The following is a 15743-nucleotide window of genomic DNA, read 5'->3' as shown; positions in this document are numbered from 1 at the left end:
GTTTTTGTCGGGGTAGGGGTGGTTGTTTTTTTTGTTTTTTAAAGCTTTTTATGAAACAGTAAACAGATTTTCATGATTCACTTTTTATTCCCACAGATTTTCATTTTATTTATTTAGTAACACTGAATTAGTGCAGGAAAACCTGCAAATAAAACCTGAGAAGAAACAAATGTGAAACTGACTAGTCTATTTTCATTGTGTAAACTGAGAAATCTGAAGACGGTAAACAAACAGGACAGCACTAATAGTGAAAAGTAAATTGTATTTGTAAATATCACTGCTTTAATAATCTCAAGTGATATTAGTAACATATGTAACAAACCTTTTTGAAATATAATTTTTAAGTTGGCAGGGTCAGTTTAAGTTACGTACAGAAAATAACTGAAGCTGTCCAAGTAATTAGATTGTTGACCTAAATTCCTCCTGCAATTTCAGCTGGATACAGCATTCATCTTGTCCTGAACTGATGTACAGTGTTGCTCTGCACTGATCAATAGTTGCTGGATCTCACCCCAGTGGTGACTGCAAAGTGATTGGTGAATTGAACAATGTAAGGTTTTTAAAATGCTTTAGGATCCTTCAGGATGAAAAGGTGTGTGTGCACAAATCAGTGAAAAAGATATAAAATGTAAGGTTGTTCCTGTTTAATTTCCATTGTGCTCATCTTCACAGCTACCCTGTTACAGAGGGATATATTCTGCCCTGTTTTACATTCTGTGCTATGCCCTGAAGGTCAGGCAGAATCCTGACCTGGGAACTCATTTCATAGTTCACTTGAATAGGAACAGTGGTGGGTCCCACACTGGCAGCAACGGGATGAAAGAGCCTGTGGACCCAGTTGTCCCCATCCCACTACATCTGCAACCAAGGTCGTGTGTGGAGAGGGGAGTTAAAAGGAGAAACCTACTCCAGCTAAGGGCTGACCAGGAAGGAGAACAGAGTTCTGCTACTTTTGGATGAGGGAAACCTAGTTCCAGACAAGAGCCTGATGCAGCTTGTCACCATTATCAGTGGTTCACAGTCAAGCTGAAAGGGCATAGTGAGTGGGGTTCCATAGAGATCAGTTCTGAGTCCGGTTCTGTTCAATATCTTCATCAATTGTTTAGATGATGGCACAGAGCATACATTTATAAAGTTTGCTGACAATACCAAGCTGGGAGGGGTTGCAAGTGCTTTGGAGGCTAGAATTAAAATTCAAAATGTTCTGGATAAACAGGAGAAAGGGTCTGAATTAAATAGGATGAAATTCAAAAAGGACAAATGCAAAGTATCAGAGGGGTAGCCATGTTAGTCTGTATCCACCAAAATAATTAGGAGTCCGGTGGCACCTTAAAGACTAACAGATTTATTTGGGCATAAGATTTCATGGGTAAAAAACCCACTTTTTCAGATGCATGGAGTGAAAATTACAGATACAGGCATAAATATATATTGGCACATGAAGAGAAGGGAGTTACCTTACAAGTGGAGAACCAATGTTGAAGGCCAATTCAGTCAGAGTTGGTGTGGTCCACTCCCAATAATTGATGAGGAGGTGTCAATACCAAGACAGGGAAAATTGCTTTTGTAGTCAGTCAGCCGGTCAGCCACGCCCAGTCCCTATTCAAGCCCAAATTGATGGTGTTAAGATTGCAAATGAATTGTAGCTCAGCAGTTTCTCTTCGAAGTCTGTGTTTGAAGTTTTTGTTGTTGAAGGATGGCTACTTTTAAATCTGTTACCGAATGTCCAGGGAGATGGAAGTGTTCTCCTACTGGCTTTTTTATGTTACCATTCCTGATGTCTGATTTGTGTCCATTTATCCTTTTACATAGAGACTTTCTGGTTTGGCAAATGTACATGGCAGAGGGGCACTGCTGATACATGATGGCATATATCGCATTAGTAGATGTGCAGGTGAACGAGCCTCTGATGGTGTGGCTGGTGCGGTTGGGTCCAATGATGGTGTCGCTAGATATGGGGACAGAGAAGGCAACATACTCCACTTAGGAAGGAACAATCAGTTGGGCACATACAAAATGGGAAATGACTGCCTAGGAAGGAGTACTGTAGAAAGGGATCTGGGGGTCATAGTGGATCACAACCTAAATATGAGTCAACAGTGTAACATTATTGCAAAAAAAAGCAAACATAATTCTGGGATGTATTAGCAGGAGTCTTGTAAGCAAGACATAAGAAGAAATTCTTCCACTCTACTCTGTGCTGATTAGGCCTCAACTGGAGTATTGTGTCCAATTCTGGGTGCCACATTTCGGGAAAGATGGGGACATACTGGAGAAAGCTCAGAGAAGAGGAACAAAAATGATTAAAGGTCTAGTAAACATGACTTATGAGTGAAGATTGAAAAAATGTGGGTTTGTTTAGTCTGGAGAAGAGAAGATTGAGGTGGGACATAACAGTTTTCAAGAGCGTAAAAGGTTGTTACAAGGAGGAGAAGAAAAACTGTTCTCTTTAACCTCTGAGGATAGGACAAGAAGCAATGGGTTTAAATTGCAGCAAGGGAGATTTAGGTTGGACATTAGGGAAAACGTCCTAACTGTCAGTGATTAAGCACTGTAACAAATTGCCCAAGTTGGTTGTGGAATCTCCATCATTGGAGATTTTAAAGAACAGGTTAGACAAACACCTGTTAGGGATGGTCTAGACAATATTTAGTCCTGCCTTCAGTGCAGGGGACTGGACTACATGACCTCTTGAGGCTCCTTCCAGTCTTACGATTCTATGATTCCATGGTGGTGGGGGGGAGGGGGGCTGTAGATAGGTGAGATATGCAGGGGTGAATGATTTAAGGGCAAGGTCAGGAGGGATGAGTAGAGAATGGAGGTAAGAAAAAACAAAAATGTTAATGGCAATCATTACCCCATAGCTCTCATTGATCTGTTTCTGTATCTTGTCCTGCTCCTTGTAGATCATGCCTGAAGTTGACTGAGATATTGTCCCTTCTATGCCTAGGGTATACTGCAATTTCTGTGGCAATAGTAATATCACAGTGTGGTCAATAGCCATTGCTCCAATGCACACTGTACATAAATATTCAGGGAAGCAACTGATACTATTATCTCTTGCATCTTCACTGAAACAACTGTACTCCAGTGAGTAACATTTCTTACTCTGACTCTTAAATCCTTTCCTACCCCACCAGCATATGTCTTGTAACAAATTTGCAGCAATCTAAAAATTTCAGGGTTACCACCATTATGGGACAGATTTTCAAGTGCTCAATACCCATAATGGGGGCCAGTTTTTAAGTAGAATTCAGCACTCCCAACATGCACCTAATGAGCTGTGGTGAAAATTTGTCCCTGAATGTGGGTGATAACATCTTTGGAAAATTCTGATCTGTGTTGTATATCTTGGAAGCCTAGGAACTACTTCTCAGACAGTGAAGGAGAACTTTGATCCCCCTGCTCGAAAAATTCATGCCTCTCCCATTCAAACTATTAATTTGACACATAATGGTCAGCTTTAATTCCATCCAGTAGAGGGCAGTGGTTCCCATGCAATGAGCCAGTTGGTAACAATGCATTGTTAGACATTAACATAAATGAAAATGGAATATTGTCCCATGTTCATGTCCCATAGTGGTGTTTGTGCTGTGCCTTGTTTTTAGCCAGTTTTACTTTATCCTTTTAACAGACCCACCACTTCTCAAACAGCATCCCAATACTAAACAGAGTTTTTTAAATCACCTACTGCCTTATTAATCTTCTTGCCAAACTCTGTTTCACCTAAAGTAACAAACATTCCCTTTTTAATATGTATAATTTGTCTCCAAATGTGCTGACATATTAGAATTAATTCATCAATATTTCTCTAGCCCTTCCAAACTGGTTACCACCTAATTTCCTGGCGTGAAGAGTTCGCAGCATAACCACCACAAGAACAACACAGAGAGAGATTGCTCCATGAGGTAAAATTAATTAATGTGGTCAGATAGGATTAGGCTTCACAGAAATCAATTTTTTGGTTCTAATTTTGGCAGATATCAATGTTTATTGTTAAGCATTTTTTTAGATTCTTATTTGTTTTAAATTTTCTTGGTTGTGTGTTTTTGTTTCTTGGTCGTTTTTTCTGTTTTTATCTATTTAAATTTCCGGTTGCAGGAAATTTTGGGGGAGGGGAGAGGGGATCAGACAATAATTAATGACAGCAGACATTGAGATTTAAAAAGTTAAAGCTTTATAAACCATAAACACAAACTGTCAACGTCACATGTCAAAATATACAAAGTAAAATCCTTAACCATCTCCTCTAATGCAGGCATTGCACCACGTTTTATATAAATTAAGGTGGAATACTAATATGTTCTCAAGCAGCATTTTTTTCTTTGCCTATGTGTAAATTTTGATTACTAGTGATGGAAATATTTTTGTTGTTGTTTGTGTGTACGGTGAAATTTACTGATTAAAAATCTAATCCTTCCAAGCCTAAATATGAGAGCCATTGTGTGTGAGACATGCCCTTTCACCAGTATGTATGTATAACTCAGCTTGACACTGACGCAAGTTAGGGTTGTACCAGAAGGAGAAGAGATTTAGTAATAACAATGGAAAAGCACTTTGATCTTACAGACCTACAGGGAGTCTACAGATTTGTCTCCCTTTCCTTCCGCTACCCCAGAACTCTCAAGGGCATTCTCCCTACCAACAACACCTGTATTTTTAACTGCATGCCAACTAATTGCTTACACTTATGTTTAATTGTTCTACAATAAAAACACAAGTGAAGTACACAGTAGAGTTCAATAGGAGAAAATAATTTGCCATCCCAGAAGAGCAGTGCAGTGACAAAGCCTATAATGTGGAGCCTATATGCCCAGCAGCAGCAGCAACAACAAACTAAAATATCAGTCTGTTGAGAGAACTGGATGGATGAAGGGATTGATTGGGAAGTCATTGGTTCAAATCCAGCCTGGGCTGGCCGTGGCCAAAAGTCATTACAGTCTGACAGCTGTTTGGAGTTTACATCTGGTTCCTAGTGGCATGGTGTCCACATCACAAAACTCACTATAAAAACTGGTAGCCTCAGCAGAAGCACCACTAACTGAATGGGTGTAGAGACATAACTTCCCTTTCACTCTTAGAAAGTCTCTATGCAGCAGCTGGGAGGGTGCTTCCCAGTGCAGGTGGACGGATGTTTGCTAGCTTTGCCCAAGCAGTGTGGCTGCAGTGGCTCAGGCTAGCTGCCCAAATACATGCTAGGAGGGTGAAGCAGGTTTGTAATCAGGTGACTAGCCTGAGCTGCCACTATGGCCACATTGCTCTTTTCAGGGAGCTAGCTCAAGCAGAGATAGCATGTGTCTGTCTACCCAGCTTGGAAACATGCTCCCGTCTGCAGTGTAGACATGCCCTAAGCTGGTATCTTCAGGCAAGGACTGTAGCCTTGTGGTGTGGCCTCTGGCTGGCTGTGCTGTACCTTTCCTGTGGACAAACACTGGACTTCAATTGCTTTCATCATTATCCACCTGATACTTTTCATGAGCTCTGAATTACCTTGAAAAAATTATAAACAAATACAAATGAGTATGTAGTATGAGTTCAGTCTGCGAGGGGCATATTAAGATTTCAAGAGTAGATATAAGCATCCAAAGAGATTTATTGCAAAACAGTTTGTTTTGAGCTCTCTGCAATACTAATGAATAACAAAAAATAATATAGTCTGGTGATTATTCCATAAGCAACATGTTGCAGAAATAACACTGGTACCATTATTGAGATACTTATGATGTGCTCTGGACTGAATAGTACTCTTGGGAGCCATCTATGTCAAATCAATAAACACAGCATCTTCATATAGCCAGATGACTAAAACACCCACTTATTACTACAGCTGTTGGAAATATATACTGTGTAAATTCCATGCTTTAATGTACATTTAGATTCTTCAAATGGGTTTCATTGTTTTCCACAGAATGTACATTTTCATTAAATATTACTTTTATTTCTAACCTCTCTGGCTGCAGATACCTTACTGAATGTGACCTAAGGTAGTGCTGTCTTGCTGAGTCTGCAGACAGAAAGCTCACAACTATGTTGTTAACATTTGTCCATAGTGCCATAATATCTCGTGTGTTCTGCAAATCCAACGTGGTGAAATTTGCCCTGGAATCCACTCCTTGCTTCAGAATCTTACATGGAAAAACACCAAATCTCTGTGGCCCTTTTGGTAGCAAAGACAACTCTACAAATAAGAGCTGAGTGTAAATGTTTGCAGTGCTGTCTTCTAATCCTGAAGCTACGTTCTAAAATAGTGGTGCTCAGACATGTGAGCTACCCCATTCAGCTAACGGCAACAATGTAAATGTCGTCTCAACAATTGTACTTTAATAGTCAAAATAAATAACATGGCAAAGAGCTATGGAAGCTGAGCTGAAAAATCTGGGGCACAACTGGGGACCCATCGACCCATTGCCAGAAACGGACAGGAGTGGAGGAACTTTGTCACTGCCCTAAACGCCAGAGGTGTAATAGGAACATGACGAAGACGACTGCGGAAAATGTAATATTCATTTTCATATTCAGGTAACTAAACCCTACCATTTTTAATTATATAAATTAGCCACAGAAGGTTGTCTACTAAATCAGAGTGCCACAGAATCCCTGGAATCTTTCAGTCAAATTTGCACTCAGCTTGCCATGAATCATAAAAGGTCTTGGAGTACATCTATTGAAATGAGTGAAAAGCCTCTCAGAATGTGATCTCTGAAGCCTAATGACAACAACTCAAATGTCCCTATTAACTCACCGTTTTTTATGTTTCAAGGCTTAAACCAAATTCTAACTATATGGGCCAGGAGGAAACTTCTCTGGTAGCAGGTTATCTCCTAACTGCCTAGTGAAGATGTAACTCTTGCATCTTCCTCAGAAGCATCTGGTATTGGGCTCTATCAAGGAAGGACTACTGGACTAGAAACACCACTGGTTTGATCTCATCTGACAATTCCCAAGGTCCTATTATTTTAGTAGTAACACCCACCTAATGTGCTTTACTGAGTGGAATTAGTCATTCTCAATTAAATTCCACAGGGATGGATCTTCTCTCTTTAAAATGTTAAGAACATTTTAAGTATGTGTAATAGAGGACTCTAAAAGGGAAAGGTAGAGAGATGCTCATGCTAGAATGATTGGAAGATCTCAGGGGGAAGAAAAGCCTTGGAGAAATAGGGGAGGAATTTTTTTGAGAGATGACATTTAGTGAAATGTATCTTTTTTTTTTTTTAAATCCAAACTGACAATTTATGGAACAACATATTAGTATTGAAGATCCAATCCAAAGCCCATGGAAGTCAATGGAAAGACTCCCTGAGACTCCAAGGGGCTTGGAATCAGGCTGTAAATAAACCTGCTTAAAAATCTGCAGAATCTGAGAGGAAAAAAATCCCACAAAACGTTAAAAGTTTGGTAACATTTCTTACAGATTTCTAGTGGCCCTAATTGCACCCTAAAGCCCCAGTCCTAGGCCAATGTAAGGTCCCATTGGGGCCTGTGTGTGTGTGTATATATATATTGTCAAGCTAATTCAGAAAATAAAATATTGAGTGTGATTTGTGGAGTGAAATACCTTTAAGCCCCCATTCTCTACATGTAACCAAAATGCACCTAAGCATGACAAACACTTGTAAAATTATAAACAACAATTTAATCATTGAATGCTCATGTAACACTTTCCTCCTAGGTATTCATTATAGCACTTACTCCCAGCAGCCATACCTTTACCTGCATTCATTATCTCATGAAAAAATGCACTAATTTATCTTTTCCTTACCAGTCTTTTAATCTCTTTTTCTAAAACAAATTGATGTTGCTCACTCCCTTTGCCATCTCCTTTGTAACAGAACCAGGTGACAAGCCAAGGGCATCTCACATCTATAGCTGCTTCTAGCCACAACAGAATGTTTAAACTACAAATATCACTGCACAGAAATGGCATAGCTGCTTTATTAAGTTATTTATATAGCACCCCAGGGTGTGCTACATGCTTTGCAGACAAATGAAAAAGATCCAATCCCACCCCCACACAGATCAGTCTAACACCCAGATCCTGCAAACAGCTCTATGCAGGCAGACCAGCAGGGTTTCCCTTCACACACAACTAGCTGCAGGAGCAGGGCCTACTTTTAGTCATGACTCAACTGACAGCAATAAACCAATGGGAAAGGAGGAAGGATTAAGGAAAGAGATTCAAAAAATTACTAAGGTAATGGGGCTTCTTAGGTTTGTTAAATGCTTGTCTTGATAGTTCCATGAGGTCTACAGTAAACATATACATATGGGTGTGGACAGTGTCTGTGTGTGTTCAACCTTGATTGTATAGTTGCAGGCCTGTCAGTTTAAGGCAGATTGGGAGAAGCTTTATTTGTACACACAATATCACAGCATCTGGGGTAATTTCTCAGCATGCTGCTTGGATGAGCTGGTTCAAAGCTCCTGTTAACAACAATGAATGGTGCCTGTGTAATACCCTGTGTACAATACATAATCCTTTAGTGAGCCTTTTTTATTAAGAGGAAGAGGCTCAGTAATGATCTTATGCATCATGTAAAGTGTCCTTCGCTGTTGTAATGCCACTCACACTTGTAAGGCAGGCAGAATTTCATCAAGGTAAAGTAAATTATGTCATACACTAAATGGTGACAATGCAAATGGGATTGTTTCTTTGCCTGAAAATCTAAAACTATTAGGGTATGTTTATATTGCAATGAAACACCTGTTGGGCTTGTGGGGCTCGGGCTACAGGGCTGTTGAATTGTAGTGTAGACATTCAGGCTTGGACTGGAGCCTGGACTCTGGGATCATGCGAGGGAGACTGATGCCTGAGAACCGGGCTCCAGCCTGAGCCCAAATGTCTACACTGCAATTAAACAGCCCTGGTGCCAGAGCCCTGTGAGCCTGAGTCAGCTGACATGGGCCAGCTGCAGGTGTTTAATTGCAATGGTAGACATAGTCTTAATGAACAAGTCAGCAATGCATACACTCAGCTTTTTATGCAATAGGTTTACTTGTCAATTGCTAAAGCAGGGAGAAAGCATTAGTCTCTGGAGACTTACAGAATGGTGGAATAAAATTAGGATGATCTTCTTTCCATCTTTTCATTTTAATTACATGTTTCTCCAAGCAGGCCCCGTCTTACTGTCCATCCCCCTTCTCATGTGCAACACCCTATCTGCCTGTTTCAGTAACTCTACAGCTTTATGGCTATCCCTGGGTCATTTAAGATGGCAGCCAAGGAGGGAAAATGGGGATGGGAAAGAAATGTATGGTGCAGGTTGTAGTTGTACTTGTTATGTACATCTTGCTACAAAACCAAGGGATCATGGTTATTTTACCTGGTCCCTAGGATGTTCTACAGGAGCTGTCCTACTACTTTGACAAGAGTGTAAAATTGAAGGTACAACTGAGGGGACAAGTTGCTGTACTGAAAGCAGTTGGGAAGTGCTGACGCAGGTATCAGGAGGACAGTGGAGTGTGCTTCTTACTATGACAGTCCTTGAAGTCTGAGGTGTGCAGCATTTCTGGGTGAAACTTCAAGGTGTTGCTAATACTGTATCCCTTTTTTAGGCTGTTTTGACCTCACTCATGCTGGTGTTAGACCATTTAATTCCATTGACTTCAAAGGTGTTGTTTTTTATCTCCCTCAGGGGTATGTGATGGTTGACTTCAGCTGAAGCAGTTTTACTGGCATACCTATCTAGCTTCATTTCTGTAGTATCTGAGTAACTCATAATCTGTAATATAATTATTCTGACAACACCCTTGTGAGTTAGGGAAGTGGCATTATAACGATTACAGGGGAAACTGAGGCACATAGAGGCAAAGGGCAATGGCTACACTTGTGAATTAAAGCACATTAAAGCAGCCCAGTGTGCTCTAACTCTCAGCGCATCCACACTGGCAAGGCATGTAGAGTGCACTGATTCCGTGGCTAGAGCGCTCCTGGTACTCCACCTCTTGAGTGGAATTACATTTGATGCGCACCCGCTGGAGTGCCGCGACGCCAGTGTGGATGCCCTGGTCTGTTAGTGTCTGTTAGGCACTCTGATTGGCCTCCAGAAGTATCCCACAACGCCTGTTCTAGACACTCTGGTCATCACTTTGAACTCTACTGCCCTGCCCTCAGGTGAACAACCGTCAGACCCGCCCTTTAAATTCTCTGGGAATTTTGAAAATCCCCTTCCTGTTTGCTCAGCCAGGCATGGAGTGCTCTCAGCGAATCCTTCCAGGTGACCATGCCTCCACGCGCCAGGCGATCCCCAATATGGAGCAATGGTGAAGTGCTGGACCTCATCAGTGTTTGTGGGGAGGAAGCTGTCCAGTCCCAGCTGCGTTCCAGCCATAGGAACTACGATACCTTCGGGCAGATATCAAGGGCCATGCTGGAAAGGGGCCATGACCGGGATGCTCTGCAGTGCAGGGTTAAAGTGAAGGAGCTGCAGAATGCCTACCGCAAAACCTGCAAGGCAAACAGCTGCTCCGGTGCTGGCCCCGCAACCTGCTGTTTCTACAGAGAGCTGGACGCGATACTTGGGGGCGACCCCACCTCCACTCTGAGTACCACCATGGACACCACAGAGGCCAGTGCAACAAGGCAGGAGGAGGAGCAAAGCGGGAGCCAGGGTGCTGAGGAGGAGGAAGATGCTCCTGGCTGCAGGGATGCCAGGGTTATTTTCAAGCCAGGAGGAAAGTAGCCAGTCACGGTGGCCGGTGCTTGAGGAAGGACAAACACCAGAGGAGGTTCCCAGTAAGTGACTTCTATTTTGGGAAGGAAGTTATTCAGTGCAGGCTCTTGGGGTGAGGAGGGTTAGGGCTGCATGCATGCCTAGATGCGGAATAGGGCATTGATGTGCTCTCTCACATCGCAGTAATCAGTCTCAGTGATCTCTTCAAAGGTCTCAGCCAGAACCCGGGCAATGCACTTGCGCAGGTTTCTCGGGAGAGCCACTGTGGTCCTTGTCCCAGTCAGACTAACATGTCCACGCCACTGCGCCGTGAGGGGCGGGGGGACCACTGCTGCACACAGGCAAGCTGTACATGGGCCAGGGCGGAAGCCGCATTGCAGCAGAAGACCCTCCCTTGCTTCCCAGGTCACCCTCAGGAGCAAGATATCTTCCAGGACAAACTCCTGTGGAATATGTGGGGACAGTGTTCAGTATAGGGGCCCCCTGCAGCTGTTGGCTCTCCCTAAGGCACAGAAACCCAGAGGACAGTACAGCCATGAAAGAATCAGTCACACTTGACTCTGTGCTTACTCACCATTTTGGGGCTCCCCTGGTGTATGTGTGCTCGCTTTGGGATGGGCAAATTATGCTATTGTGTAGACTCTACTTGCCCTTAAGTACAGAGGAATCATTGCTCTGTCTTGTGTGAACAATGGTGCCTCTGTTAAGTGCTGCATTTTGCCTTTACAGATGCAACCTTGAGATCTCAGCCATCCATGTTATCACTGGTTGAGAGGCTGTAAAGAATCAGGAGGCCACGAAGAAGCAAAGAGGACATGCTGCATAAAGTCATGAGGCACTCCCTTAATGAAAATTAAAAAGTGCAGGAGTGGCGGGAGAGTGAAAGGAGGGTCTGCCAGCAGAATGTGGGTCGCCAGCATCAAAGCACAGAGCGGCTGATAAGCATCATGGAGTGCCAAGCGGACTCGATCCAGGAGCTCGTAGCCATGCAGGTGGAGCACTATCGTGTTTCCCAAGCAGTTGTGTTTCTTTTCAATAAATGCATTTTCTTTTCATTAAATGGATTTTTTTTGCTTTGAAAATGTTCTTTATTATTGCATAATGTAAAAGATACCTTGGCCTAGGAAAGCAACAGGCACTGCAAGTCAGTGTATCATACGTAGCAAACACAGATTCCTACTAACATTGGGACCACTACACTTCACTCCCGTGCAGGGCACCAGACATTACTGGTGGCTTTCAGCCTCAAATTGCTCCCTCAAGGCATCCCTAATCCTTGCAGCCCCGTGCTGAGCCCCTGTAATAACCCTGCTCTCTGGCTGTTCAAATTTAGCCTCCTGGTGTTGAACCTCCGAGTTCCGTGCCTGAGTGAATCTTTCACCCTTCCCTTCACAAATGTTATGGAGGGTACAGCACATGGATATAACCGCGGGGATGCTGTTATTGGCCAGGTCCAGCTTTCCATACAGAGAATGCCAGCAGCCCTTTAAATGGCCCAAAGCACACTCCACAGTCATTCTGCACCGGCTCAGCCTGTTGTTGAACCGGTCCTTGCTGCTGTCAAGGCTTCCTGTGTAGGGTTTCATGAGCCACCGCATTAAAGGGTAAGCGGGATCTCCAAGGATCACAGTGGGCATTTCGATTTCCCTACGGCGATCTTCTGGTTTGGGGAAAAAAGTCCCGGCTTGCAGCTTCCTTGCAGTGTTCCGAAAGATGCATGCGTCATGCACCTTTCCAGGCCAGCCTGCGTTAATGTCAATGAAACACCCACGGTGATCCACAAGCTCCTGGAGAACCATAGAGAAATACCCCTTCCGATTAATGTACTCAGAGGCGAGGTGGGCTGGTGCCAGAATTGGAATATGCGTTCCATCTATCACCCCTCCGCAGTTAAGGAAACCCATTTGTGCAAAGCTGGCCACAATGTCATGCACGTTACCCGGAGTCACGGTTCTTCTGAGCAGGATGCGATTAATAGCCCTGCAAACTTACATCAACACAATTCCAATGGTCAACTTCCCCCCTCCAAACTGGTTAGCAACCGATCGGTAGCTGTCTGGAGTTCCCAGCTTCCAGATTGCAATAGCCACCCGCTTTTCCACCATCAGGGCAGCTCTTAATCTCGTGTCCTTACACCACAGGGTGGGGGCGAGCTCCTCACACAGTCCTGTGAAAGTGGCTTTTCTCATCCGAAAGTTCTGCAGCCACTGCTCGTCATCCCAGACTTCCATGATGATGTGATCCCACCACTCAGTACTTGTTTCCCAAGCCCAAAAGTGCCGTTCCACGGTGGTGAGCAGGTCCATGAATGCCACAAGCAATCTCGTGTCGTATGCGTTACTCGTGTCGATATCATTGGAGTCCTCACTGTCACTTTGGATCTTAAGGAGTAACTCGACTGACAAATGTGATGTGCTGGCGACACTTGTCAGCATATTCCTCAGCAGTTTGAGCTCCATTCCCGCAGACCCAAAGGGAAGACAGAGCGCGCAATACAAAAAACGTTGAAAGATGGCGCCAATTGTGGACGGAAGCAGAGGGATTGCTGGGATGCAAACCGATGTATCACAAGGCATTGGAACAGGACCCAGAATGTCCCATTACCCTTGCACCCTCCCCACAAGCCACAGCACCAGAATGGGAAGAGGTGCTGTGTGGAATAGCTGCCCACAATGCACCGCTCCCAATGCCACTGCAAGTGCTGCAAATGTGGACATACCAGTGCGCTTGCAGCTGTCAGTGTGGACAGACTACAGCGCTTTCCCTACTGCGCTCTACGAAGGCTGGTTTAACTCAAAGCGCTCTACATTCTCAAGTGGAGCCATGCCCTGAGCAAGTGACTTGCCCAAAATCACACAGAAGACTGGCAAAGCAGGGACTTCAAACCAGGTCTAACAAATCCTTGGCTAGCATGCTAACAACTGAAGCATCCTTCCTCTCTATTCTAGGTTTCCTCTGTTAGGGAATGGAATTCTCAGTGGAGGAACAGAATGAGTTTCCTGCATGAGATCAGCCACCAGGCTTAATAGCTTTCCTAGCAAAGTGTGCATTAACTGAGGTCCATCTGGCATCCACTTCCCGATTTCTGAGTTGTACTCTATGGTTTTTATCAGTGGTGCACCCAACTGCCCAAGCGATAATGTAGATTATTAAAAATGCCTCTCTTTTTCTAAATGTGATTGCTTGGTTTCTGCACTTGGAGCCATTGATTCCCACTTTGACAAGAAAAGTGGCATTTTCATGTAAATGTTCAGTGTACTGTATTTCGCATAGTAGCAAGTTACATTATTGAAGCGCATTTTATGGTATACATTGCAAACAGTGTGTACACCTGCAGTGATTTAATGACATGCCATTTATTTAAAATGAGGTGGGAACAATTCGTTGCCGTAGAATAAATGAATGTTGAAGATAACACATTTTCTTTTCTGGTAAATCTGCACTGCAGACTTAAGTTTTGAAGGAGAACACAAAAATCACTTCAATAGATATATCATAAATATAAAGGGAAGGGTAAACACCTTTAAAATCCCTCCTGGCCAGAGGAAAAACCCTTTCACCTGTAAAGGGTTAAGAAGCTAGGATAACCTCGCTGGCATCTGACCAAAATGACCAATGAGGAGACAAGATACTTTCAAAAGCTGGGGGGAGGGAGAAACAAAGCCTCTCTCTCTGTCTGTGTGATGCCTTTGCTGGGGACAGAACAGGAATGGGGTCTTAGAACTTAGTAAATAAGCTAGCTAGAGATGTGTTAGATTCTGTTTTGTTTAAATGGCTGAGAAAATAAGCTGTGCTGAATGGAATGGATATTCCTGTTTTTGTGTCTTTGTAACTTAAGGTTTTGCCTAGAGGGATTCTCTATATTTTGAATCTGATTACCCTGTAAGGTATTGACCGTCCTGATTTTACAGAGGTGATTCTTTTTACTTTTTCTTCTATTAAAATTCTTCTTTTAAGAAACTGAATGCTCTTGCATTGTTCTTAAGATCCAAGGGTTTGGGTCTGTGTTCACCTATGCAAATTGGTGAGGATTTTTATCAAACCTTCCCCAGGAAAGGGGGTGTAAGATTTGGGGGGGAGAGCCGTTTCCAAACTGACTCTTTCCTAATAATATAATACCGGTTAGACATTTGATGGTGGCAGCGAAAGTCCAAGGGCAAAAGGTAAAATAGTTTGTACCTTGGGGAAGTTTTAACCTAAGCTGGTAAAAATAAGTTTTGGAGGTTTTCATGCAGGTTCCCACATCTGTACGCTAGAGTTCAGAGTGGGGAAGGAACCCTGACAAGATACAAAGGTAACATGGTTATAATTCAGTGTGAAGAACTGTAATGTGATACAGTATTATTCTTAGAGAGAGAAATGAAAAGTGTCCATTAACTTACTGGGCCAAATCCATCCAGCCTTCGGTTCTGTTGACTTCAGCAGGGCTGCATTTGCCACAACAGTGTCATTGCTGCTTTTTTTTTTTTTTCAGGGGCGGGGAGGTGATGTTTATTTCAGAGAATTATTAGAGCAGCTTTTTAAAATCAAGTAAATGATCTTCCCTTTTTTTCAGTTAACCTTGACAAACTGCTGGGCTTCAAGTCGTGCTGTGAAATCTCTTCATTGAAGTAGGAAACACAATTTGGGATTATTTCTTAAATTTCCACAGTGTCTGACTGCTGTTCAAAGGCGCTCAGATACCATGATGGTAAGTACAGTGAGAAGTCTAAGATATGAGAACGGAGAAAGTCAGGAGTCCTTGTCCTAAGGAGCTTACAATCTGACGGCCAGATCCTTCAAACGCTTAAACAGGTGAGCAGTTACTCGATGGGTAGACCCACTCAAATCAATGGAGCTATTTACATGAGTAGAGTGACTCGTAACTATGTACAGGATCATGTCCTAGGTGCTCAAATATTGTATTTGTTAATATACTGTACAAATTTTGCCACATGTTGCATTTCTCTCTCTCTCACACACCCACCATCCTTTCCAATCAAAGAGCTACTCAGCTGGATGGGTATGTTGGCTCTATGATATTCTGATTTTTAAAAACAAACTACACCCCACAACGGTGCCCTGATTTCT

The 15743-nt window shown here is 43.0% G+C and overlaps 1 protein-coding gene across 2 annotated transcripts in view; it reads left to right on the top strand.

Annotated features, from left to right (window-relative positions):
- Nucleotides 1–4476, top strand: part of RNF4 (ring finger protein 4) — a 50074-nt gene extending 45598 nt beyond the window's left edge. Inside the window, exons 10-11 of one of the 2 annotated variants that reach the window (XR_012668215.1) lie at nt 2951–3090; nt 3816–4476. The gene's annotated coding sequence lies outside the window, so the exon portion shown is untranslated. Of the gene's footprint in view, nt 1–2950; nt 3508–3815 lie in introns of those variants that run through there. The other variant, XM_075128086.1, reaches the window with a different exon arrangement.
- The last annotated feature ends 11267 nt before the right edge of the window (nt 4477–15743 follow it).

The sequence above is a fragment of the Caretta caretta genome, chromosome 4 (genome assembly GCF_965140235.1).
Source record: "Caretta caretta isolate rCarCar2 chromosome 4, rCarCar1.hap1, whole genome shotgun sequence".
In the NCBI taxonomy this organism is placed as follows: Eukaryota; Metazoa; Chordata; order Testudines; family Cheloniidae; genus Caretta; species Caretta caretta.
Note: the sequence above shows the minus strand (reverse complement) of the source record. Positions and strands in the feature narration are given on the sequence as shown.